General features: G+C 45.2%; 1 pseudogene; it reads left to right on the top strand.

The window, feature by feature from the left end:
• Positions 1-10,073, top strand: part of LOC141194422 (uncharacterized) — a 64,853-nt pseudogene extending 54,780 nt beyond the window's left edge.
• The last annotated feature ends 17,098 nt before the right edge of the window (positions 10,074-27,171 follow it).

A 27,171-nucleotide genomic window follows, 5' to 3' on the forward strand; every position in this document is an offset into this window, starting at 1 on the left:
TGTATGTTTGTGGATGTTTTTATTCTTTTACAGCCCGAGGACGTGCTGTGATTTACCAGGGGGGAATGTAGCACCCTGAGGACTCGGCTGCTACAGGGGTATTACACCTCAAGCCAGAGGTGTGGTATTCCACTCCCGGGTAAGGATGGAGTGTGGAACTGAGCTAGTAGGCTGCATGCACTACATACATCCCATTTCCGGGGGACAGATCGACGGTACTCCCACCAGTTTATGTGCAGGTACGACAGTGTCTGTCCCTGGCTGGAGTGGGAGGGGGGTGGAACATCCCAGTAGTGTAGGGGCAGATAGGGGGGAGCAGTCTGGGTAAGGCTAGGAGCTCATTGGGTGCTGGTCACCTGAGCTCACACATAGAGGGAGTATATAAGGTGGGCACCATCTTAGGACAGGGTCTTTTGTAGAGTGGGTCAGTCTGTCAGAGTTGAGTCAGAGGAGCAGAGCAGAGAAGCTCAGCCAGAAGGGCTGACAGGGAGTTGTGGTTCCGGCTGGGCCCAGCTCCAAGGCCAAGACTGAGAGAGACAGAGAGGAGTCAGAAGGACCCAGAGAGAGAAGAAGAAGGAACCCCAAGACCCCAGAATACAAGCAGCAGGGTGAAGGGTTGGCACCCAGGGTACCGGATCCCAAGCTGGCAGAGGACAAAGCACACCTTAGCCAGAGACCGGAGGTCGTGGGCAGGATCTGCCACGACCCTCACTAAATCCACTAGGAAGGCATACCAGGTATAGGGTCAGGGAACCCAGAAGGGGTGTACCCACCAAGAGACCCGAGGGAGCCGGACATAGGTGGATCCCTGGTGAGAACGGCCAGAAGAGAGGCAAAGTCAGACAGGAGCTCAGGACCACGCTCCAGAATTACTTGAGGGTTGGCCGAGTCCAGGACCTGGTGGACGCAGCACGGCTCGGGTGGTCGCTTCAGGCCAGAAGTGACCATAAGAACACCCGTAAGTAAAAACCCCTGAACTGCACAGCCCGACTCTGAGTCTTCTTGCTGATTCATCCTGCACCTTCACAACCACCATCCTCTACCCCTGAGGCTATACCCCTCCCATTGGGGGTTATACTATCACAGCTGCACACACACCACCAGCCTCAGCGGACCCTTCTGCAGCGGCGGCCTTTTGACCGCAAATCAACGGGTGGCGTAGTCGACACTAAGGACCTTTAACAACATCTGTAAAGACTGCCACACACTGAGTTTGACACCCTGGGCACGGACCGGGTCGCCGCCACTCGGAGACTACAACCCCCATCTGATCCGGCTCCGGGTAATCCCCAAACAGCACTGGCCCAGGGGGCGCGTCACATACACAAAGCAACACAAATGGACACCAGCAATGACCCTCTACCCTTTACTGGGGTTGGGAGAAGGAATTGGGTAGTCAAATTTCAGAGATGGATAGGAAAAAACATTCATACTCTCCCACAAATTATCTAATACTTGCCGTGCCTAGGAGAAAAACGATAAGATTCTATCTAGATGGCACCATTGTCACATTATGCTAAGTAGCATCTTCGGACTTGTGCTGGCGGTGTGGTGCAGACGGGTCTGTGTTACATATATGGTGAGAATGCCCATCATCGTCGGATTCGGTGGACTACGCTGGACCTGAATGCTTTTTTTGGGGGGGTGGGGTTGATTTAATGAAAAAAAAGTGTTGGGGAGTGTTTATTCAAATTAAGTATTTTTTCGTGGGTGTTTTTATTTTTGATTACTAGGTCAGTAATGGGTTTGTCTGATAGACACCTCTCCATTACTATCACCAGGGTTTGATGCCAGCTGTGATTTTTGACAAACCACAGCTGACATTAACCCCAAGATACTTTATGTAGCACCCCGAGGGTTCGGTTGCTACAGAGGTATTGCATCTCACCCAGATGTGCGATATCTCACTTCCAGGTAAGGATGGAGTGTGGCTCAGGACCCTAACACCCACATGCACTACACCACATTTCCGGGGGACAGCTCGACGGTGCTCCCATTAGTTATGCAGGCACGAGTGAGCATGTCCCTGGCTGGAGTGGGGGGAGGGAACACCTAGAGAAGGGAACCCGGTAGTGTGTGCGTGGGGGAAGTAGATCCTGGGTGCACTCTGTACAGGAGTATAAAGGGAGGCACCATCTTGGAAAGGGAGGGAGTTGAGAGAGGAGAAGACAGGGAGCAGAGCTGCTTTATGGGCTCTGCTCCACAGGCAGGCCCTGTCAGGAGGCCTGAGCCTGGAGGAGGGAAGAAGGAGGAAGAGGAGCAGACTGGGCTCCAGGAAGGACAGAGGGGACCCCAGGGGTGTGGACTGGCTGGTAGCCACCACACGCCCGCCGCTACCTGAGTAGGGGGGTCAGGTCAAGAAGATGGGAACCGGATCCCAAATTAGTGGAGGAGAGAAACTACCCTCAACTAAGAACCGGAGGCTGCGACATTACATGTGGAGCAGCCCCTCACCACACCCGCTAGAAAGGCACCACATAGGACCTGGGAAACGCAGGCCAACGTTTGCCCACCAAGAAGGTCCGAGGCAGCTGGACATAAGCGTGGTCACTAGTGGGGTTGAAGACCAGAGACAGGGGACATAAAAGGGGGTCCTGCAAAGCACTCCAGAAAGACCTGGGAGTTAACCGAGCCCCTCACCTGGTGAGCACAGCGCGACACAGGCGGCCACCTCTGCAGCGGTGGCCTGGAGCAGTAACCGAGTAACCGTGAGTAAAGACCCTGAACTGCACCACCAAGACTCCGAGTTGTCTTTGTTGCGCTCGTGTACCACCATCACCCCCATCATCTATCCCTGCTGCCCTGAGGCCATACCCCTCCCGTTGGGGGTTATACCACCACGCTGCACATCCTCATACACCTGGCGTCAGTGGACTGTTCTGCAGCGGCGGCTTCAAAGCCGCACTCAACGGGTGGCGTAGTCGATCAAGTTAACATCTACTGCCATAGACTGCCACTTAGTCTGACTCCCTGGGCACGGACCGGATCACCGCCACGAGACTACAACCCTAAAGAGATCCGGCTCCGGGTAAGCTCCCGCGTGCGCAACGCAGCGCGACACAGGCCCAGGGGCGCGTCACTTTACACCAATTGTCAATGCATCTGGGCAATTGGGAAGAGCAAAGGCAAAAAGCCATAATTGGTGCATCTCATGTGATGCGCCACTTCTGAGGTGGCTACGAGCTGATATTTTTAGGCTGGGGAGGGCCCCATAACAAGGGACCTTCCCAACTTGATAACATCAGCTCTCAGCTGTCTGCTTTACCTTTGCTGGTTACAAAAAAAAATAGGGGGACCCCATGTCGTTTTTTTGCAATTATTTATTAGGTTAAACAAGGCTCAACACCCTTTAGTTCCACATAAAAGACTCTAAAGGGCGCAGATTTATAACATATAGGAGGTTGTGAAATTATATATCTGCAGGACATCTATCTATTCTCTATCATATCTCTATAACTTCTTTCTATCGATATCTGTATATAAGATTGTTTTCTTCATTTTGTAAACCAGCTTTAAGTTACATAGAGGATTATAGTAAGTAAAAGACGATGTTAAAACGCACTGTATATGGATGCAGGCGAGAATGAGATCTCACACTCGCATGACACTCGTCCAATTATTCGAGATGAACATCGGAGCAATTTATAATCCGGTGATGTTAACGAACCCTAAGCCGGACTCTGAATATATCAAGGCCTCCCTCCCTGGAAGGGGTTAAACATGAGATTTCTGCATTTTGCTCCTGGTAGGAAGTGGATAGCACAATCATATGCCATCATATAGTAGACGTCCGGTAACTGGTAATAATCACCTCATGTGTCGTCTATTTGTCTCCAAGCAGGAAAATCCCACGTTACATCCTCACATAAAACTGTAGAAAAGGCGGCGCGGGGTAATTGTGCCAGTAGTGAGGGGCAAATAATGCCGGAAATGTCACTGACTGCGGAGACGTCTCCATGTAGCGTCTTCACTCCGGATATCACTGTACAGGAGCCGCACTGTTCACACTGTGCATTCACTGAGGCCCCTGATCATGTGACCCCTGACTCCTCCCCTCCTGTGACCTCATCACAGCTCCTGTGCGCACAGAGCAGCCATATATGTGGTGGCGGCTCCGCAGGTGGAGGTATGTGGAGATCTCCCATTACTGGGCGCAGGGGGCATTAACCCCTTCAGCACTGAGACTCTTTTGGGGTCTCTGTGTGATGTGAACAGTGAGGTAACAGCTGTGGACAGAATGCGGCTTAGCTGGTTCCCGTCCACATTAGATCCATTCAGACGACTGCAGGATGAAGGACAGAAGCCCAGAGAAGTCCTCACACAACGCCATTATTCCTCTCCTAGCTCCAGCGCAGTAATGTAGATAGTAGTGATAACCGTCCACACATAGAGGACGATCCAGGACCTCAAATAACATAAAACTTTTATTCCTTCATTTTATAACCTTATGTCACAATAATGATGGGACGTCATCAGAACATTGGAGGAAAGAATCCAGAGAGATAAGGTGGAGGTGACGCGTTTCGGAGTGATACTTCTTACCCAGAACCGAAGGTAAGAATGAAACCCGAGCAGGATATAAATGTCTCCGGAGCAGCCGCTCCTGTGCACAGGATGAATGGCGGCATTAATAGATGTAATAGATGTGATACAAAGAAAGACAAGAAACACAATCATCTTACAGTCATCACAATATGGCCCCTTCACTTGTCTGGTAATGTAAGATCAGATCCTCCTTCTCTTTATACCCTCCGGTACGATGGATTTACCCTCAGTGTCCAGGAAGCTTCACGGTTCAGCAATGCCCCTCCGCCATCTCCCCTCCACCTGAACGATTTACCCTTTCACTGCCACAAAACTGAAAGTTCTTTCAGTCCCCATTGTGTTCTCTTAGGAAATGTGTGGAAACGTTGGAGGGGTTAATGGCCGCGGGATTAGTGGGGTCTCCTATGTGCTCATTAATTCTCTGCCTTATTTACGGGAGGAGCAGCCGACATATCTGACATTACATCCCAGACACTGAATACAATATATTACAAATTCACGTGTAATGAAATGTTTTATTTAATGTGATTAAATCTATTTCTTGTGTTCGGCATATTTACATGGTGGACATTTATCAATGCCGCATTTGAGAAAACCCAGAGGTGTAAGCCAGGTTCTCGTTATGTGTTTCTCTTACGATTAAACCAGGAGACAGGAGTTGTGAAAGGGTCGGGCCAAGAACAAACAACCATCTCATAATAACCATCAGATAACCATCTTGTGAGAAAGTATTCAGCTGCAGACTCCAAGGAAGAAACTGCTTGTTGTCTGTGGCCAAAACTATATATATTTTATTAGTAGATGTAAAGAAGAAAACTAAATACTGTAAAATAATAAATCTCATCTGTTTCCCTTATTATCTCCAGAAATTGTATTATTACACAGGATTTTTATGATGTTACATCGGCTCATCTTCTCATTGAGGTCTCTAAAATATCAGATCCTCTCAGTGAAGATCTTCTATATAAGAGAATTTTCCTTATGGACCCATCAAAGATGGATATGGAAAGAGACAAGATGGTGGAGAGGATATTACACCTCACCCTAGAGATCCTCTTCCGGCTTACTGGAGAGGTGAGAGATTCTGATGACGTCACATTACATCATTCTTATCTATGGGAATAACAGATGGACAGAACTGGAGAGGTGAGGACTCTGGAAATGTCTGTAGTGAGATTTATTAATGTGTCTCTCCATAACCAGGATTACACAGTAGTGAAGAAGACCTCTAGAGAGCGCTGTCAGGACCCTGTGTCTGAGGGATGGGGAAGACCCCTGAGCCCAATCACAGGGCCTCCACCTCACCCCCTGATACATGAGGACATCAATGACCAGAAGATCCTAGAACTCACCTACAAGATGATTGAGCTGCTGGCTGGAGAGGTGACACTGCTGGGAATGCTGGGACATTACACAGTAACACTATAAAGGGATCAGGAGGATGACGGTATCATTGTATGTGTCAGGTTCCTATAAGGTGTCAGGATGTCGCTGTCTATTTCTCCATGGAGGAGTGGGAGTATTTAGAAGGACACAAAGATCTGTACAAGGACGTCATGATGGAGGTTCCCCAGCCCCTCACATCTCCAGGTAATAGACAGGACTAAATACACACTGCCTATAACTATCTGTATGTAAAGAATGAATTCAGTCCCTGTTTGTGTTTCCTCCAGATCTATCCAGTAAGAGGACAACACCAGAGAGATGTCCCCGTCCTCTTCTTCCACAGGACTGTAAACAAGAAGACCCCAATGTTCCTCAGGATCATCAGGTAGATGGAGAGAAGGTATCATGAGATCTCCCCTATGATGTGTAGACGGCTATGAAGGTCTTGTGCTCAGTCTTGTTTTATCCACCAGTATTATATGTTTTATACTTGTGTAATGAGAATGGTGGAGATGGCAGGATTAGAGCTGATCATAGATGGGACTTCTCCATCTGTCTGTGACTTTTACAATATTTGTTTCAGGGTGAAGATCTGACCCATATTAATACTACGGAGACATATGTGAGGGGTGATGAGCGGTGTAAAGAGGAGATTCCTACATATGACTACCCAGGTGAGTAGTGACCACTAAATGAAGAGAAGTCACAGATTCTTCTCTGTCACCGGCTGTGGTTGCTTTATCAATGGTTTAGTCCGGCAGTATCACAATCGTGTGATCATCATTTTGCCTCTAGATCAAAACATTCTCCTCTTCCAAAAACAAAACTGTTCAAATGACTTTGGGCATTGAAAGTACTTTCTGTGCTGCTGAATGTCCTCATATGGTCCCTACAAGACCAGGTCCTGTCTTTCTGGCCAAACTTCACTTTTATGATCGACCACATTAAATGTGCAGTGAGGGCCAAGTGTGAATTTCTGTACAATAACAGCACAGTTTCCCTTTATTCTGACTGTTCAATTTCTCTTAAAACCAACTAACTTCAAAAAACAGGATTGTGATAAACTATACAGAAAACATTACACCTGTGCCATGATATATCTCTAAGCTAAATTTAAGACACCTCAGCTCTGCACTATTATAAAAAGTTATCTTTGAACGTCTAATATTTCTTCTTGAAACTCATCTGACAGAAAATATTGGCCCTTACGATAGTTTAGATTCCCAAGAGCCACCGAGCTCCATACTCCAATTACCCCAGAGAGGTTTCATCACTAGTTACTCATTTATTACTGATGAAGACTGTTGAGTTTGATCATTTCAGTAGATGTGTTATGGTCTATACTCACAGCTTTTGACTACAGTGGTTAGTTCCCAAAATACTCTGATTAATCCACTTCCCACAGCCAGTTTTGTGTTCATATCAGGGCCCATTTTTTAAATCTGACGTGTGTCACATTATATGGTGATATCCTTTGTGAAGAATTCCAAAGTTAATAGGAAACAAATGGACCTTACAAATTATTTTCCACCTTTTCTTGAATCCAACAATTCCCTATATACGGTTGTATCCTACTATCTGGGCACATGGCAGGTTAAGAAGGGAAGGAGCGACCTTTAGCTATTTGAATGCAGATCTTGCTGGAATAGTTTGCAGACACAATGTATTGGGGACACTGTTCATGATCACCTGGCTGCTCAAAAGATGGTCACCATGAACCGGCTTAGCACTATCTACTCCATTTTCTCTGTATCTGGACTTACACAGAGACCCCTAGGCTTGGGCCACGGTGTTACCTGATGTTCTGTGGTGTGAGATGTGAAGAATAGTCAGGTAGCCGGGCCAGAACCAGGAGAGCAGAGAAAATGCTAAATCAGAAGACACAAAAGTAGTCAGTAAACGGGCCGGGGTCACAACAGGAAACAAATACACAAGCCGGGAGCTGAGCACAGAGGACTGAACCAGAGGAGAACAAGGCTGTATCTGGCAGCTTCCGGCAATATGCTTCCAGCTTTAGTAGGGTGCGGTGATTTCCAGTTGGCTGAAGCAGGGAGCAGATTACTCCAGCTGGACAGCACACACACCCATACTGCCAGACTGGATGGTACTACAGGTCCCAGGCACCCTAATATTAGTGGCTGGACAGAGCCTGCGCGGCCCAGAGCTTCTGGTTCTGACGTCTCCTCCATCACCAGCGCTGCCTGAAGAATGAATAAGGCGGCTCCTGGTGACAGAAGGAGACATCGGGGGAGCAGATCCCAGAGGAGATGGGACACACCATTTGCAGAAGCCCTTAATATGACAAAAGGCAGAAAACTAGAGCTGTAGAAATCCCCATAAAGTGACTCCATTTTGGAAATTATAACCCTGAATGAATTAATCTTAAGAAGTAGGGAATATTTTGACTCTACAGGTACTTTTCGGAAATTAGCACTCAGTAGATGTTGGAGAGTGAAAATTGTGCATTTGCCATTTTGTTACCCAACACATAGTGCCCAGATTGTCCTCCAGGAGACACTCACACCGTAAGTCAAGTGGGTTCCTCTCACTATAGTAATGTCAAATACATGGATGCTAAATGTGGTTTGGACACACTGCAAGGCTCAGAAGTGAGGGGGAGATTTGACTTTGGGAGAGCGGATATTGCTGGATTGGTTTATGGAAGCCATGTTGCTCTTCAAGAGCCTTTGAGACACTAATAATGTGGAAACCTCCATTTTTCCACTGACAGATGATGGGCCTGAGTGGGGGCTTGATCTTTGCGGAATGAGTAGAAGTTTTTATTGGTATTATTTTCCCCAACATAACAGGTTCATCCTATGAGGTTTTCTATTAGACTGTGAGCTGTCATTGTCTTGCTGAATAATTCATATTTTTACAGAGAGTTTAAGTAGAAATATTAAAAAATATAAAATTCAAGGATATTTTATTAAAAAATAATAATTGATTTTTATCATAGCAGATGACTGTACCAGGAGATCAGAGGGACAGCTGACATCTTCAATTTTTAAATCAGACGATCTTGAGATCCCACAGGATACAATTGAAGTGAATGTCATTACTCCAGATATACCATCATCCCTTCACAGCAAAGATCTGTCATCTGATCCTTTGAAACACGTCCTGTCTTCTGATTCATTACCGATTACTAAGGAAAATCATAGTCACAAAATAAGCACTAAAAAACGAACTGCTCCTAAAGCAAAGACGCCATTTTCACGTTAAGAATGTGGTAATAGTTTTCCCCACGAAAAGTCTTTTCCTATATATCAAAATATTCATACGGCAGACAACAGATTTTCTTGTTCCAAGTGTGGGAAATATTTTAGCAGGAAATAAAATCTTGTTATTCACCAGAGAACTCACACAGGGGAGAAGCCATTCTCATGTTCAGAATGTGGAAAATGTTTTACACACATGACTAGTTTTATCAGACATCAGAGAATTCACACAGGGGAGAAGCTTTTTTCATGTTCAGAATGTGGGAAATGTTTTAACCAGAAATCAGCTGTTGTTATACACCAGAGAACTCACACAAGGGAGAAGCCTTTTTCATGTTCAGAATGTGGAAAATGTTTTACACACATGACTAGTTTTATCAGACATCAGAGAATTCACACAGGGGAGAAGCCTTTTTCATGTTCAGAATGTGGGAAATGTTTTAACCAGAAATCAGCTGTTGTTATACACCAGAGAACTCACACAATGGAGAAGCCTTTTTCATGTTCAGAAAGTGGGAAATGTTTTGTGAAGAAATCATCTCTTCTTAGTCACCAGAGCAGTCACACAGGGTAGAAGCCTTTTTTATATTCTTAATGTGGGAAATGTTTTCCTTGAAAATAAACTCTTAATAAACTTTAGAGAAGTAACACAGGGGAGAAGCCTTTTCCATGTTCAGAATGTGGGAAATGTTTTAACCAGAAATCAGCTGTTGTTATACACCAGAGAACTCACACAGGGGAGAAGCCTTTTTCATGTTCAGAAAGTGGGAAATGTTTTGTGAAGAAATCATCTCTTCTTAGTCACCAGAGCAGTCACACAGGTTAGAAGCCTTTTTTATATTCTTAATGTGGGAAATGTTTTCCTTGAAAATAAACTCTTAATAAACTTTAGAGAAGTCACACAGGGGAGAAGTCTTTTCCATGTCCAGAATGTTGGAAATGTTTTAACTGAAAATTGTACAATCTTAAAGGGGTTGTTCACTACTAGGAAAACCTGTGTCATTCCTCATGTTTGGCCTAGTTAAAATAAAAACACTCATACTCAGCTCCCATGCCAGCGCCGTTCCAGCGGTGCCGGGACTCATATTCCCGGGGTTGTTACATCACATGAGCCCTGCGCCCAGTCAATGCTGACTTCACTGTCCCAACCTTTGGACATATTGAACATCAACTGGAAGCCAGGGCTGCAGCTGCTCTCAGATTTCCTCATGATGTTCGATTTTTCTGAAGGTGGATACAGTGATTCCAGCAGTTACTGGGCTCACACGACGTAACAATCTCACATGAGCCCCAGGAACGCACGTGCCGACACCGCTGGAATGGCGCCAGCATCGGAGGTTTGATACAAATCTTACAGACTGTTTCATACAGAAAATATAACATATAATAAAACATCACATTTACAGGATTTAAAAAAACACCCCAACCGTCCCCACCAGAACCCCCCCTTTTCATCCCTTACCCATCTGATTTTGCATAAGACTATCATCCCTCCTTGACGTACAAATACCAAATGTATCATGAATTGCACAACATTCTATCCATCCTATTATGTTGCTATTAAAGAACTAGCATATCAAATATTATGTCTCTGACCAACTCATCCAACGCCACACTTGAGCATTTAACCCATTCTCCCCCACTGTTTCCCAAATTTAGCTGTGGTCCCTTTTCATATAGACCCATTTTTCCATTAGAATAGTACTGTTTAAAGCTCCCACTACTTCTTCTATTAAAGGAGCATTGTTCGCCAACCAATGCCTACTTATAGCCTTTCTAGTATGATATAGAATCTTGGCTATTGGCAATTGTATACAAAGATCTGTACAAGGACGTCATGATGGAAGTTCCCCAGTCCCTCACATCACCAGGTAATAGACAGGACTAAATACACACTGTCTATAACTATCTGTATGTAAAGAATGAATTCAGTCCCTGTTTGTGTTTCCTCCAGATCTATCCAGTAAGAGGACAACACCAGAGAGATGTCCCCGTCCTCTTCTTCCTCAGGACTGTAAACAAGAAGACCCCAATGTTCCTCAGGATCATCAGGTAGATGGAGAGAAGGTATCATGAGATCTCCCCTATGATGTGTAGACGGCTGTGAAGGTCTTGTGCTCAGTCTTGTTTTATCCACCTGTATTATATGTTTTATACTTGTGTATTGAGAACGGTGGAGATGGCAGGATTAGAGCTGATCATAGATGGGACTTCTCCATCTGTCTGTGACTTTTATAATATTTGTTTCAGGGTGAAGATCTGACCCATATTAATACTACAGAGACATATGTGAGGGGTGATGAGCGGTGTAAAGAGGAGATTCCTACATATGACTACCCAGGTGAGTAGTGACCACTAAATGAAGAGAAGTCACAGATTCTTCTCTGTCACCGGCTGTGGTTGCTTTATCAATGGTTTAGTCCGGCTGTATCACAATCGTGTGATCATCATTTTGCCTCTAGATCAAAACATTCTCCTCTTCCAAAAACAAAACTGTTCAAATGACTTTGGGCATTGAAAGTACTTTCTGTGCTGCTGAATGTCCTCATATGGTCCCTACAAGACCAGGTCCTGTCTTTCTTGCCAAACTTCACTTTTATGATCGACCACATTAAATGTGCAGTGAGGGCCAAGTGTGAATTTCTGTACAATAACAGCAGAGTTTCCCTTTATTCTGACTGTTCAATTTCTCTCAAAACCAACTAACTTCAAACAGGATCGTGATAAACTATACAGAAAACATTACACCTGTGCCATGATATATCTCTAAGCTAAATTTAAGACTAGTGTTGAGCGAACATGCTCGACACTGCTCGGTACTCGCCCGAGCATCACGCTACTCGGGATGTTCGGCGAGCACCGAGCATTTCCGGGTTAGTCGGGCGGGAGCTCGGGTCTCCGCCCTGCATGTTTGGCGCTCTTTACAGAGCCAATGAACATGCAGGGATTGCCAGCCAGTCACTGTAATGCCGCAGCCATGCTGTTTGTGGGCATTACAGTGATTGGCTGGCCGCGCAGCGTCACCTCGAGTATTTAAAACCGGGCGCCGCCATCTTGGACACAGTCGCTCCGGATCAGACAGTGTAGGGACAGCGCTGCTGATTTAGGGAGAGATATATCCTGCAAAATAGTTAGTGTAGGGTCTGTAAAAGCTGCCAGATCAAACAAACAGTCCTTCTCAGGACTAATATCCATCCCAGGTATATCAGGCAGGCCGGCAGGCAGGCTGTATAGGAGACGCAGTGGTTATACCAGCAAACGCTGCATTACAGTCCTGTGTGCTGCTCCTGTTGCTGAAATTGCTGGACTTAGCTCCAGGTCCCGGGGGCCAGGAAAAATCCTTTTTTTTTTAATCTAAATCCTCTTTTTTTTCCCTCCTTCACAATGTACAAATACCCATCTTATTAACCTTTTGGTGCCCCTCCCCCCCCCCAAAAAAAAAGTGTGCCTCTGATTTTTCAGACACAAATATATCTGTTGAAAATAGTCTGGTGGAGGCCAGAGAAATAGAAGTGTGGTTTTGCAGTTCTATGGGCCATTTGTATCTAAAAAAAACAGTTTGAGTGTGTCGCTCACTGTTCAGCCGCAAATATATATATATTTTAAAAAGCCTGGTATACACCAGTAAATTATTACTGTGGTTTTGATGTTCCACGGTAAAACATCTCTATTATCCTGTTTTTGGCATTTTTTGCTGTATAAAAATAATAATAGTGTCTCCCTGATTTTTCAGACACAAATATATCTGTTGAAAATAGTCTGGTGTAGGCCAGAGAGACAGAAGTGTGCTTTTGCTGTTCCACGGTAAAAAATCTCTATTATCCTGCTTTTTGCATTTTTTGCTGTAAAAAAAAAAAAAAATAGTGTCTCCCTGATTTTTCAGACACAAATATATCTGTTGAAAATAGTCTGGTGTAGGCCCGAGAAATACAAGTGTGGTTTTGCAGTTCAACGGTACAAACCTCTGTATTATCCACTTTTGGGCCATTTGTATCTAAAAAAAACTGTTTGAGTGTGTCGCTCACTGTTCAGCCGCAAATATATATATATATTTTAAAAAACCTGGTATACACCAGTAAATTATTACTGTGGTTTTGATGTTCCACGGTAAAACATCTCTATTATCCTGTTTTTGGCATTTTTTGCTGTATAAAAATAGTAATAGTGTCTCCCTGATTTTTCAGACACAAATATATCTGTTGAAAATAGTCTGGTGTAGGCCAGAGAGACAGAAGTGTGCTTTTGCTGTTCCACGGTAAAAAATCTCTATTATCCTGCTTTTTGCATTTTTTGCTGTAAAAAAAAAAAATAGTGTCTCCCTGATTTTTCAGACACAAATATATCTGTTGAAAATAGTCTGGTGTAAGCCCGAGAAATACAAGTGTGTTTTTGCAGTTCCACGGTACAAACCTCTGTATTATCCACTTTTGGGCCATTTGTATCTAAAAAAAACAGTTTCAGTGTGTCGCTCACTGTTCAGCCGCAAATATATATATATTTTAAAAAGCCTGGTATACGCCAGTAAATTATTACTGTGGTTTTGATGTTCCACGGTAAAACATCTCTATTATCCTGTTTTTGGCATTTTTTGCTGTATAAAAATAATAATAGTGTCTCCCTGATTTTTCAGACACAAATATATCTGTTGAAAATAGTCTGGTGTAGGCCAGAGAGACAGAAGTGTGCTTTTGCTGTTCCACGGTAAAAAATCTCTATTATCCTGCTTTTTGCATTTTTTGCTGTAAAAAAAAAAAAAATAGTGTCTCCCTGATTTTTCAGACACAAATATATCTGTTGAAACTAGTCTGGTGTAGGCCCGAGAAATACAAGTGTGGTTTTCCAGTTCCACGGTACAAACCTCTGTATTATCCACTTTTGGGCCATTTGTATCTAAAAAAAACAGTTTGAGTGTGTCGCTCACTGTTCAGCCGCAAATATATATATATTTTAAAAAGCCTGGTATACACCAGTAAATTATTACTGTGGTTTTGATGTTCCACGGTAAAACATCTCTATTATCCTGTTTTGGGCATTTTTTGCTGTATAAAAATAATAATAGTGTCTCCCTGATTTTTCAGACACAAATATATCTGTTGAAAATAGTCTGGTGTAGGCCAGAGAGACAGAAGTGTGCTTTTGCTGTTCCACGGTAAAAAATCTCTATTATCCTGCTTTTTGCATTTTTTGCTGCAAAAAAAAAAAATAGTGTCTCCCTAATTTTTCAGACACAAATATATCTGTTGAAAATAGTCTGGTGTAGGCCCGAGAAATACAAGTGTGGTTTTGCAGTTCCACGGTACAAACCTCTGTATTATCCACTTTTGGGCCATTTGTATCTAAAAAAAACAGTTTGAGTGTGTCGCTCACTGTTCAGCCGCAAATATATATATATTTTAAAAAGCCTGGTATACACCAGTAAATTATTACTGTGGTTTTGATGTTCCACGGTAAAACATCTCTATTATCCTGTTTTTGGCATTTTTTGCTGTATAAAAATAATAATAGTGTCTCCCTGATTTTTCAGACACAAATATATCTGTTGAAAATAGTCTGGTGTAGGCCAGAGAGACAGAAGTGTGCTTTTGCTGATCCACGGTAAAAAAATCTCTATTATCCTGCTCTTTGCATTTTTTGCTGTTAAAAAATAGTGTCTCCCTGATTTTTCAGACACAAATATATCTGTTGAAAATAGTCTGGTGTAGGCCCGAGAAATACAAGTGTGGTTTTGCAGTTCCACGGTACAAACCTCTGTATTATCCACTTTTGGGCCATTTGTATCTAAAAAAAACAGTTTGAGTGTGTCGCTCACTGTTCAGCCGCAAATATATATATATTTTAAAAAGCCTGGTATACACCAGTAAATTATTACTGTGGTTTTGATGTTCCACGGTAAAACATCTCTATTATCCTGTTTTTGGCATTTTTTGCTGTATAAAAATAATAATAGTGTCTGCCTGATTTTTCAGACACGAATATATCTGTTGAAAATAGTCTGGTGTAGGCCAGAGAGACAGAAGTGTGCTTTTGCTGTTCCACGGTAAAAGATCTCTATTATCCTGCTTTTTGCATTTTTTGCTGTAAAAAAAAAAAATAGTGTCTCCCTGATTTTTCAGACACAAATATATCTGTTGAAAATAGTCTGGTGTAAGCCCGAGAAATACAAGTGTGGTTTTGCAGTTCCACGGTACAAACCTCTGTATTATCCACTTTTGGGCCATTTGTATCTAAAAAAAACAGTTTCAGTGTGTCGCTCACTGTTCAGCCGCAAATATATATATATTTTAAAAAGCCTGGTATACACCAGTAAATTATTACTGTGGTTTTGATGTTCCACGGTAAAACATCTCTATTATCCTGTTTTTGGCATTTTTTGCTGTATAAAAATAATAATAGTGTCTCCCTGATTTTTCAGACACAAATATATCTGTTGAAAATAGTCTGGTGTAGGCCAGAGAGACAGAAGTGTGCTTTTTCTGTTCCACGGTAAAAAATCTCTATTATCCTGCTTTTTGCATTTTTTGCTGTAAAAAAAATAGTGTCTCCCTGATTTTTCAGACACAAATATATCTGTTGAAAATAGTCTGGTGTAGGCCCGAGAAATACAAGTGTGGTTTTGCAGTTCCACGGTACAAACCTCTGTATTATCCACTTTTGGGCCATTTGTATCTAAAAAAAACAGTTTGAGTGTGTCGCTCACTGTTCAGCCGCAAATATATATATATTTTAAAAAGCCTGGTATACACCAGTAAATTATTACTGTGGTTTTGATGTTCCACGGTAAAACATCTCTATTATCCTGTTTTGGGCATTTTTTGCTGTATAAAAATAATAATAGTGTCTCCCTGATTTTTCAGACACAAATATATCTGTTGAAAATAGTCTGGTGTAGGCCAGAGAGACAGAAGTGTGCTTTTGCTGTTCCACGGTAAAAAATCTCTATTATCCTGCTTTTTGCATTTTTTGCTGCAAAAAAAAAAATAGTGTCTCCCTAATTTTTCAGACACAAATATATCTGTTGAAAATAGTCTGGTGTAGGCCCGAGAAATACAAGTGTGGTTTTGCAGTTCCACGGTACAAACCTCTGTATTATCCACTTTTGGGCCATTTGTATCTAAAAAAAACAGTTTCAGTGTGTCGCTCACTGTTCAGCCGCAAATATATATATATTTTAAAAAGCCTGGCATACACCAGTAAATTATTACTGTGGTTTTGATGTTCCACGGTAAAACATCTCTATTATTCTGTTTTTGGCATTTTTTGCTGTATAAAAATAATAATAGTGTCTCCCTGATTTTTCAGACACAAATATATCTGTTGAAAATAGTCTGGTGTAGGCCTGAGAAATACAAGTGTGGTTTTGCAGTTCCACGGTACAAACCTCTGTATTATCCACTTTTGGGCCATTTGTATCTAAAAAAAACAGTTTGAGTGTGTCGCTCACTGTTCAGCCGCAAATATATATATATTTTAAAAAGCCTGGTATACACCAGTAAATTATAACTGTGGTTTTGCTGTTCCACGGTAAAAAAATCTCTATTATTCAGGTTTTGGTAGTTTTTTCCGTAAAGAAAAACAGTAGTGTCTCCTGACTGTTGTGACACAAAAATATATCTGTTGAAAATAGTCTTGTGTAGGCCCGACATCCCAGTGTGGTTTCGCAGTTCCATGGGTCAAATCGCTGTACTATCCAGTTTTGGGCCTTTGGTATCTAAAAAAAAAAGCAATTTGAGTGTGTCGCTCACTGTTCAGCCGCAAATATCTCTATTTAAAAAAGTGTGGTATACCCCAGTAAACAATAACTGTGGTTTTCCTCTTCCACGTTCTAATCTACTCTTTATTACCCTTTTTCCATTGATAGTGCAAGTGTAAGCTATTTTATTTCATTTACAATGGGCAAGGCGCGTGGCAAGGGACGTGGAAGTGGACGTTCTGGTGATGGTTCGTGCAGAGGACGGGGCCGTGGCCAAGGTGAAAATGTGCCACAACCAACAGCCACATCTTCTCGCTCCCACTTCTTGACCGAATTACTAGGGAAGCACAGAACAACACCAGTATTGAGAACTGATCAGTGTGAACAGGTTATTAATTGGATAGCAGACAATACTTCCAGTTACCTGGGCACCACCACCTCCGGTCTGTCTTCCACACGGTCAACTCTTAGTAGCCGTGAGTCTCGACCGCATACTCCTCCTCACCCTGATGCTCCTTCCTCCCACCATGCCGAGTGTCGTCAGACAGCAAGTGATCCCACACTTGGACACTCTGAAGAGCTCTTCACTGGTCCATTTCCATATTTTGGCCCCTCGCCTGATACGCTTGAAGTGGTGGAAGAGGAGATCCCATGTTGCGATGCCCAAGTATTTGAACAGCCACGGCCACAGGAAGTCGACGTTGGCAATCTGTCACAAGAGGTGGACGATGACGAGACACAATTGCCAGGAAGTGAGGAGGAAGATCGTGGTGCGCAAGTGGAAGAGGAGGAGGTGGTGGATGATCTAGTAACTGACCCAACGTGGAAGGAGGACATGCAGAGTGAGGCCAGCAGCACACAGGGGGAGGGAGGCAGAGTACCCCAACAGGCAGGAAGAAGCAGTGTGGTGGCCGCAGACAGAAGGCAGGCAACCGTTCCCCGTAACACCAACATGAGGGACGTTGCCAGTACAAGCGGTAGGTCTTCCAGAGTCTGGAATTTTTTTAAAGACTCTGCTGATAACCCCAAAAAGGCCATATGTTCCACCTGCCATGCCAGCATCAGCAGGGGTGACAAAACTACCAGCCTGACCACCACCAGCATGATCAGGCACATGGCAGCAAAGCACCCGACTTTGTGGGGCGAAACCCAGGGTCCACGACCAGTGTCAGCGGGTGTCACCACTGCTTCTTCCACTGTTGTGCGTGCAATAGAACCCCCTGTTGTGTGTGCAAGGCAATCCCCTGTCCATACTGCATGTAAAGATGCCCCCTCCTCTCAGTCTTCACTTGTTATGGCAGTTTCTCAAGAAACAGCATCAACGTCCACGTCCACGTCCCACCGCAGCGTTCAATTGTCCATATCCCAGACCTTTGAACGAAAGCGGAAATTCGCAGCTAACGCCCCACAGGCCACAGTCCTAAATTCGCACATTTCACGACTGCTTGCATTGGAAATGCTGCCTTTTAGGCTGGTGGAGACGGAATCCTTCCGCAATCTTATGGCGGTGGCCGTCCCTCGGTACTCGGTCCCCAGCCGACACTATTTTGCCCGGTGTGCCATCCCCGCACTACACAAGCACGTGTCCCAAAGCATCTGCCGTGCCCTCAACAACGCAGTTACTGGGAGAGTCCACCTGACAACAGACACGTGGACAAGTGCTTGTGGCCAGGGATGGTACATCTCTCTGACGGCACACTGGGTAAACATAGTGGAAGCCGGGACCCAGTCGGACCTTGGGACGGAACACATCCTCCCCACACCGAGGATTGCGGGCCCTATGTCAGTCAGAGTTGCCCCCACAGTGTACAGCTCCTGCGCATCCTCCTCCTCCTCATGTTCAGCCTCCATCTCAGATATCACCACATCAGTTACAAGCTGGAAGCATTGCAGTACAGCCTCCGCCAAGCGGCAACAGGCAGATCTGTGGCTGAGACCGCTGAACCTACATCCCGGCATGGTCGTGTGTGACAATGGCCGTAACCTGGTGGCGGCTCTGAGGCGAGGTGAGATCACACACGTACCATGCCTGGCTCATGTGCTTAACCTCGTGGTTCAGCGGTTTCTTAAATCGTACCCCGAGTTGCCAGATCTGCTCGTGAAAGTACGCCGCCTGTCAGCTCATTTTCGCAAGTCGGCTACAGCTTCCGCCGCCCTTGCTGTGTTGCAGCAGCGTTTGCAGCTTCCGGCACACCGACTGGTGTGTGATGTCCCCACACGTTGGAACTCTACCCTCCACATGTTGCAAAGGATTTGTGAGCAGAAGAGAGCAGTTGTGGAGTACCAGCTGCAACAAGGCCGTCGATATTCAGGTCAGACTCCACACATAAGACCTCAGGAGTGGACCTGGATGTCTGACCTATGTACCGTCCTGACAAACTTTGAGGAGGCCACCAAGATGGTGAGTGGTGATGACGCCATCATTAGTGTCAGCATCCCACTTGTCTGTCTTTTGCAACCCTCTCTGCAGAGAATTAAAGAGGAGTCATTGCAGCCAGAGTATGATGAGATGGATCAAGAAGCCGTAGCGGGCGATTACACACAGCCCAGCCTCATCTCATCCCAACGTGCATTGGGGGACAATGAGGGAGAGGAGGAGGAGGAGGAGGAGGAAGAACAGGAGCTGCTATCATACGTTGTAGACGGTAGTACCTGTACAAGTGTCATACCGTCGGTTCAGCGTGGGTGGCCTGAGGACACGGGGGAGGAGGAAGAGGTGGAGGAGGAGGAGAGCATGGTCAGTCGTCATCTTGGTGAGGACACGGAAATCTTGCCCGTTACCAGTCTGGCACGCATGGCTGACTTTATGTTACGCTGCCTTAACCATGACCCTCGCGTTGTCAAAATGTTGGGTGACAGTCATTACTGGTTGGTGACACTTGTAGACCCCCGCTACAAGGAGAACTTTCACTCTCTTATTCCTGAGGTGGAGAGGTCTACAAAAATGGGGCAATACCAGAAGGCCCTTGCTGCAGAACTCTTAAAAAAATTCCCATCTGAACACGCTAGCGGCAGAGGTCACAGTTCATTGCCCAACCAAGGTGTACAGGCGAGAGAGATGCAACTCCAATCCAGCAGAGGCAGAGGAACACTGTCAACGTTCTGGGACAGTTTTCTGACACCCGCCCAGCTTACAGGCCCTGAGGCGCGGGGTACTCTCACAAGGAGTGGAAAGTTTCAAAAGATGGTGAGGGAGTACCTTGCCGATCGTACCAGCGTCCTCCGTGATTCCTCTGTGCCTTTTAATTATTGGGTATCCAAGCTGGACACTTGGAATGAACTCGCTCTGTATGCCTTGGACGTCCTGGCCTGCCCTGCCGCTAGCGTGTTATCGGAGTGTGTTTTTAGTGCCGCTGGGGGAATTATAACTGATAAGCGCACTCGCCTGTCAACTGACAATGCTGACAAGCTGACCCTTATCAAAATGAACAAGGGCTGGATTGGGCCAGACTTCTCATCACCACCAAATGACAGCAGAGTAACATAAAGTCAAATCCACTGTTTTATTTCGGGAGGTGTATTCACATGCACCGCTTCACACCCACACATGGGTATACGCTTCCCCGTTTCGGCTGTTTAATCTTCTTCTCCTTATCCTCAGCCTCCACCACCACTATACCACCAGGGTGCCAGCATTGCAAGTTCCTCCGTCCTAATTTTTGGCAGCTTTTGCTGGGAAAGCATAAGCAAATACTATGGGAGACCCACTCCCCAATAATGGGACTTATGTTTGTAATATGCTGTACTGCATGGCTCTTGTAAGGGGCATTGCAAGTTGCTCCGTCCTAATTTTTGGCAGCTTTTGCTGGGAAAGCATAAGCAAATACTATGGGAGACCCACTCCCCAATAATGGGACTTATGTTTGTAATATGCTGTACTGCATGGCTCTTGTAAGGGGCATTGCAAGTTGCTCCGTCCTAATTTTTGGCAGCTTTTGCTGGGAAAGCATAAGCAAATACTATGGGAGACCCACTCCCCAATAATGGGACTTATGTTTGTAATATGCTGTACTGCATAGCTCTTGTAAGGGGCATTGCAAGTTGCTCCGTCCTAATTTTTGGCAGCTTTTGCTTGCAAGGCATAAGCAAATACTATGGGACACCCACTCCCCAATAATGGGACTTATGTTTGTAATATGCTGTACTGCATGTGACGCGCCCCCTGGGCCGTGTGTACACGTGTGTGGGATACCCGGTGCCGGGTCTCTGGGGTCTGTAGTCTCCGTGGCGGTGACCCGGTCCCGTGGCTCAGGCTGGTCAAACCAGTGGCAATCTTTCTTAGGTTTTGAGGTTAATTGTCCGACTGCGCAACCCGTGGATTGCGGTCAGGGAGTACCACCGCTGCGAGGCAGACCGCTGAGGCTGGTGTTGTGTGCGCAGCATAAAATGGGATAACTCCCCTCGGGAGGAGTATAGCCTCAGGGCAGTGAGTGTGGATGATGGGGGTGATGGTGCACGAGCGCAGCAGGAATGACTCAGAGTCTTTGCAGTGCAGTTCAGGGTCTTTACTGATGATTATAAGGTAGACCCTCCTGGGAGTACTGGCTAGCATAAGAGGCCTGGTCAGTCTGTGAGCAAGCAGGAGTTCCCCTGGCCAGGTGGAGTTGTAGGCCTCCCCGTCTGTCTGCACTCTTCCTGGCTACCTTGCTGTAAGAGGGTAGAAGTAGCCCATGTCCCTGAGTGTACAGTGTAGTGCTCACCCGTATGGCTGGTGACTTGGGGCCTTCTGTTAGCCTCCGCTCCACGACGGCGGTGCTGGTCCCTTGCTTGTGACTGAGCCTCCGGGCTTCTATGGCCAGAGGACCTGAAATCCCCTGCCGGCTGGTTTCTGCTGCTCGATATATAAGTCCTCACAGCTTCGGACTCCTGTGTCCGGTTCCTATTGTCTTCTGCCAGGGCGAGCTCTGCTCAGCTTCCAGCCCCTCGTCTTTGGCTCCTAGCTCCTACAGAGCTCCTTGCTGTTACTTTCCCTTGCTCTCACTCTGACTCTGACTGTTCTCTGACTCACTCAACCCCACCCCATATCCAGTTTATAAGGGCAGAATTCTCCCCTCCCAGGACTGGGGCAGGAGGATGTTGCATGTTTAAGGGATCCTGACCAGGAAACCTCCCACTTGCTCTCCGACGTAATCTCTATTACTGTGGTGACCAGACCCCTGGGGTGCCACACATGGCTCTTGTAAGGGGCATTGCAGTACCTGATAATTTTTGGAAAGCATTCCATTCACTGCTTAGGCCAACAGTGCACAGGAGACCCAGTTGCTATAAATGGAAAAAAAGGTTTAGTTAACGCCCTCTGACCTCCATGTCATTTCCAAGGGGCATTGGAGTGCCTCGAAATTTTTGGTAAGCATTGCACTCACTGTATGCCCTATAACTGTGTAGCCGAACCGCTCCTTTTGTTACAGAAACATATCCTACAAGACATATCTGGTTGACTGGCCTGATATTGATGTGAATGGTCCCTGTTCCTCCTGCTCTTTCTCCTTTGCCACTACCTCATCCATCATTTATCACCTGAAGCTTTGTTTTAACGGGAGTCATAGAACTTGGATAGTAGCAGGAAAACATCCAGCAATCCTTGGAGGAGGTAGGATATGCGCCAAAACGCTGACCTCCTCAGGCCTAGCCGCTACTACATACATGCGCTTGCATTACAACAAAACAAAGCAGATGCTAACTTCTATCATCCTCATCATGCTCCTCACCTTGGCACTCTCAACTCCCCTGATGGAGAAGCCAGGGCCCACCGGAGGAGTCAGATAGTCCGGTGGGCTCGGCCAATGCTGCCCTAAAGCAGGCCAGGCTAAGAAAAGTGTGGGAAAGGTTACCGGTACAAATAGGGGTGGCTGGGGACCGAGTATGGACATCCGGCCACCCCCTGGAGGCTGGGGAGCAAGCGGGGACACCCGGCCACCAGGCGGCTGGGGACTGAGTATGGATACCAGGCCACCGACACAGCCATGGCGTGGTGGCCAGATTCCGCCTCCACATGCCTAAAAGGCCCAATTTAAAGTGCAAGCAAGCAAGCAGTATGGTATTGCAGCCTGGGGGTGGGTGGGTGGCAGGCTGCATACTTGCGCTTGCATTGCAAGAAATGGGAGAGGTACAATTGAACACTGCCCTGGGACAAGGACTTGAATGGGGATAGTTGCAAGTCTGCAACGACAGGTGCAAGTTGGGAGGCATCTTCGCATGTACCATGAACAGGGGTTTGGCATGCACACACTACAGCGGAATAGGCTCTCCTTCCCACTAAATGCACTGGGGAGGGCACAGGTAATGTTTTGGTATACGCGCTTAATCTTATGTATAAGGCACACCAGGACAAATAGGGGCGGCTGGGGACTGAGTATGGATACCTCGCTGCCGAAGCAGCCATGAGGTAGTGGCCAGCTTCGGCCTCCTCTAAACTAAAAGGCCCCATTTCAAGTGCAAGCTAGCAGTATGAATTGCAGTCTGGGGGTGGGTGGGTGGCAGGCTGCACACTTACACTTGCATTAAAAGAAAGCATCTGCTATGTTAACTTCTGTCATCATCATCATGCTCCTCACCTTGGCACTCTCAACTCCACCGATGGAGAAGTCAGGGCCCACCGGAGGAGTCTGGTTCTCTGGTGGGCTCGTCCAATGCTGCCTAAAGCAGGCCGGGCTAAGAAAAGTGTGTGGGGGGATGTTCCAAGGAGAAATGGGGGCGGCTGGGGACTGTTTATGGACACCCGACTGACCCCAGGCGGCTGGGGACCGTGTGGACACTCAGCCGCGGGGCGGCTGGGGACTGAGTATGGAAACCCGGCCGCCGGGCGGCTAGGGACTGAGTATGGATTCCAGGCCGCCAACACAGCCATGACGTGGTGGCCAGATTCCGCCTCCACATGCCTAAAAGGCCCAATTTCAAGTTCAAGAAAGCAAGCAGTATGGTATTGCAGCCTGGGGGTGGGTGGGTGGCAGGCTGCATACTTGCGCTTGTATTGCAAGGAATGGGGGAGGTACAATTGAACACTGCCCTGGGACTAGAACTTGCATGGGGATAGTTGCAAGTCTGCATCTTCTGATGCTGCAAGGATCACTTATGATGGGCACACTTTTAGACAGTGACCTGGGAGTCAGAGATGCTTCCAGGGGTCTTCCCCATGCTGTTCCCATGTCTTTTCAGCACTTTATGCATGTGTCACACAGCACATGGCCAGATAAGGTTGTAAAATGTTAAAATGACATTTCCCGTTGAATGCATTTGTCATAGTTGAAAGCAATACAAAAGTGCAAAGACGCATAAAAAATGCTACTTGTGAACATAGCCGAAGGTGTGGAGGAGTATTTTTGTTTTTGCTCATTTATTTTAACTTATACACAAGTCTTTTCCCTGGAAAGGATGTTCCTTAACATATTTCACAGGAAAAAAGTTTCACTTTCGTTTTATTGTGAGCCTGTAAAAGTGGCTTAATACCTCTGACCACGTTGTTGACAGCAGTGACCTGGGGGTCAGAAATGCTTCCTGGGGCGATCCCCATGCTGTCCCCATGTCATTTGAGCACTGTCACTATCGTTTTGGGCACTTGTTAGGCTTTTAAAAGACTGCCGGGGGTGCCACCGCAAAAATGCTCGAGTCTCCCATAGACTAACATTGGGCTCGTTGCTCGGGTCGAGCACCCGAGTATCACGGCGAGCTCGGCCCGAGCTTCGAGCACCCGAGCATTTTAGTGCTCGCTCAACACTAGTAATAACCTGTCTTGGTATTGCAGACCCCCCAGTCCTCTAATAACCTTGGTCGCTCTTCTCTGCACCCGCTCTAGTTCAGCTATGTCTTTCTTATACACCGGAGACCAGAACTGTACACAGTATTCTAAGTGTGGTCGCACTAATGACTTGTATAGAGGTAAAATTATGTTCTCCTCATGAGCATCTATGCCTCTTTTAATGCATCCCATTATTTTATTTGCCTTTGTAGCAGCAGCCTGACACTGGCCACTAAACGTGAGCTTGTCGTCCACCAATACACCCAAGGTCTTTTTCAGTTACAGTTTTGCCCAGTGTTTTACAATTAAGCATATAATTATACATTTTATTTCCTCTGCCCAAGTGCATTACATTACATTTATCCCCATTAAAGCTCATTTGCCATTTATCAGCCCAAGCTTCTAGTTTACATAGATCCTCCTGTAATATAAAATTGTCCTCCTCTGTATTGATTACCCTGCAGAGTTTAGTGTCATCTGCAAATATTGAAATAATACTCTGTATGCCCCCTACAAGGTCATTAATAAATATGTTAAAAAGAAGGGGGCCCAATACTGACCCCTGTGGTACCCCACTGTTAACTGAGACCCAGTCTGAGTGTTTTCCATTAATAACCACCCTTTGTTTCTTATCACTGAGCCAATTCTTAACACACATACATATATTTTCCCCTATCCCCATTGTTCTCATTTTATGTATCAACCTTTTGTTTGGAACCATATCAAAAGCTTTTGAAAAGTCCATATACACAACATCCACTGCATTTCCTTGGTCCAGTCCAGAACTTGCCTCCTCATAAAAACTGATCAGATTAGTTTGACAGGAACGGTCCCTCGTAAACCCATGTTGATATTGTGTCATGAGGTTATTCTTCTTCAGATACTCTAGTATAGCATCTCTTAGGAAACCCTCCAGGATTTTACCCACAGTAGAGGTTAAGCTTACCGGCCTATAATTTCCAAGTTCAGTTTTTGCCCCCTTTTTGAATATTGGCACCACATTTGCTATACGCCAGTCCTGTGGTACAGACCCTGTTATTATGGAATCTTTAAAGTTTAAAAATAATGGTCTATCTATGACGTTACTTAATTCCTGCAGTACTCGCGGGTGTATCCCATCCGGGCCCGGGGATTTGTCAACTTTAGTGATTTTTAGACGCCGCCGTACTTCCTGCTGGGTTAAGCAAGTGACATTTAATGGAGAATTTTTGTTATCACTAATCATGTTTTCTGTCATGCGATTTTCTTGTGTAAATACGGTTGAAAAAAAATCATTTAGCATATTGGCTTTTTCCTCATCCTCATCCACCATTTCACCCAGACTATTTTTAAGGGGGCCAACACTATCATTTTTTAGTTTTTTACTATTTATGTAGTTAAAGAATATTTTGGGGTTATTTTTACTGGCAATGATTCTCTCTGCCTCAATCTTTGCTGCCTTGATTTGGTTTTTACAGAATTTATTTAATTTTCTATATTTATTTAATGCCTCATCACTACCTACTTGCTTTAGTTCTCTAAATGCTTTCTTTTTGTCACATATTGCAACCCTTACAGCTCTATTTAGCCATAGTGGTTTCCTCCTATTTCTAGCATGTTTATTCCCATAGGGTATATATTGTGCACAGGTCCTATTCAGGATGTTAATAAATGTCTCCCATTTGCTTTGTGCAGCTTTGTCTCAGGATATCGTCCCAGTTTATTGCACTAAGATCATCTCTCAACCGTTGGAAATTTGCCTTCCTGAAGTTTAGTGTCCTTGTAACCCCTCTACTACACATCTTATTAAAGGTTACATGAAAACGTATTATTTTGTGATCACTATTACCTAAGTGACCCCCAACTCGTATATTTGATATGCGGTCTGGCCTATTGGTTAATATTAGGTCTAGCAGTGCACCCCTTCTTGTTGGGTCCTGAACCAGTTGTGAAAGGTAATTGTCTCTCATAGTTGTCAAAAACCTATTACCTTTGCTTGAACTACATGTTTCTGCCCCCCAATGTATTTCAGGGTAGTTGAAGTCTCCCATAATAATGACTTCTCCTTGAGTCGCTGCTTCATCTATTTGCTTTTATGAGGATATTCTCCGCTACTTCCATTATTTTTGGAGACTTATAACAAACCCCTATCAGTAATTTATTATTTTTTCCCCCTCCCCTTATCTCCACCCACAGGGACTCTACATTTTCATTAGATTCACCTATATCCTCCCGCAAGACGGGTTTTAAGGATGATTTTACATATAAACACACACACCCCCCTCGCTTGTTTGTACGGTCATTTCTGAACAGACTATAGCCCTGTAAATTAACTGCCCAGTCATGGCTCTCGTCCAGCCACGTCTCAGATATCCCTACCATGTCATAATTATTTTCCAACAAAATTAATTCTAATTCCTCCATTTTGTTGGTGAGGCTTCTGGCATTAGTGTACATGCATTTTATGTATCTCTCTGTACCTCTATTCCTTCTTACTTTATAGACTGTTCTAACCCCACCCCCAATTTCTTTATTTGTGCCCAGGTCACGATCTGCACTATCTTCCCCACCTATAAAATTAATACCCTCCCCCCAATCCCTAGTTTAAACACTCC

This window comes from Phyllobates terribilis, unplaced genomic scaffold (genome assembly GCF_046119375.1).
Source record: "Phyllobates terribilis strain yellow unplaced genomic scaffold, ASM4611937v1 Scaffold_71__1_contigs__length_7168151, whole genome shotgun sequence".
NCBI lineage: Eukaryota > Metazoa > Chordata > Amphibia > Anura > Dendrobatidae > Phyllobates > Phyllobates terribilis.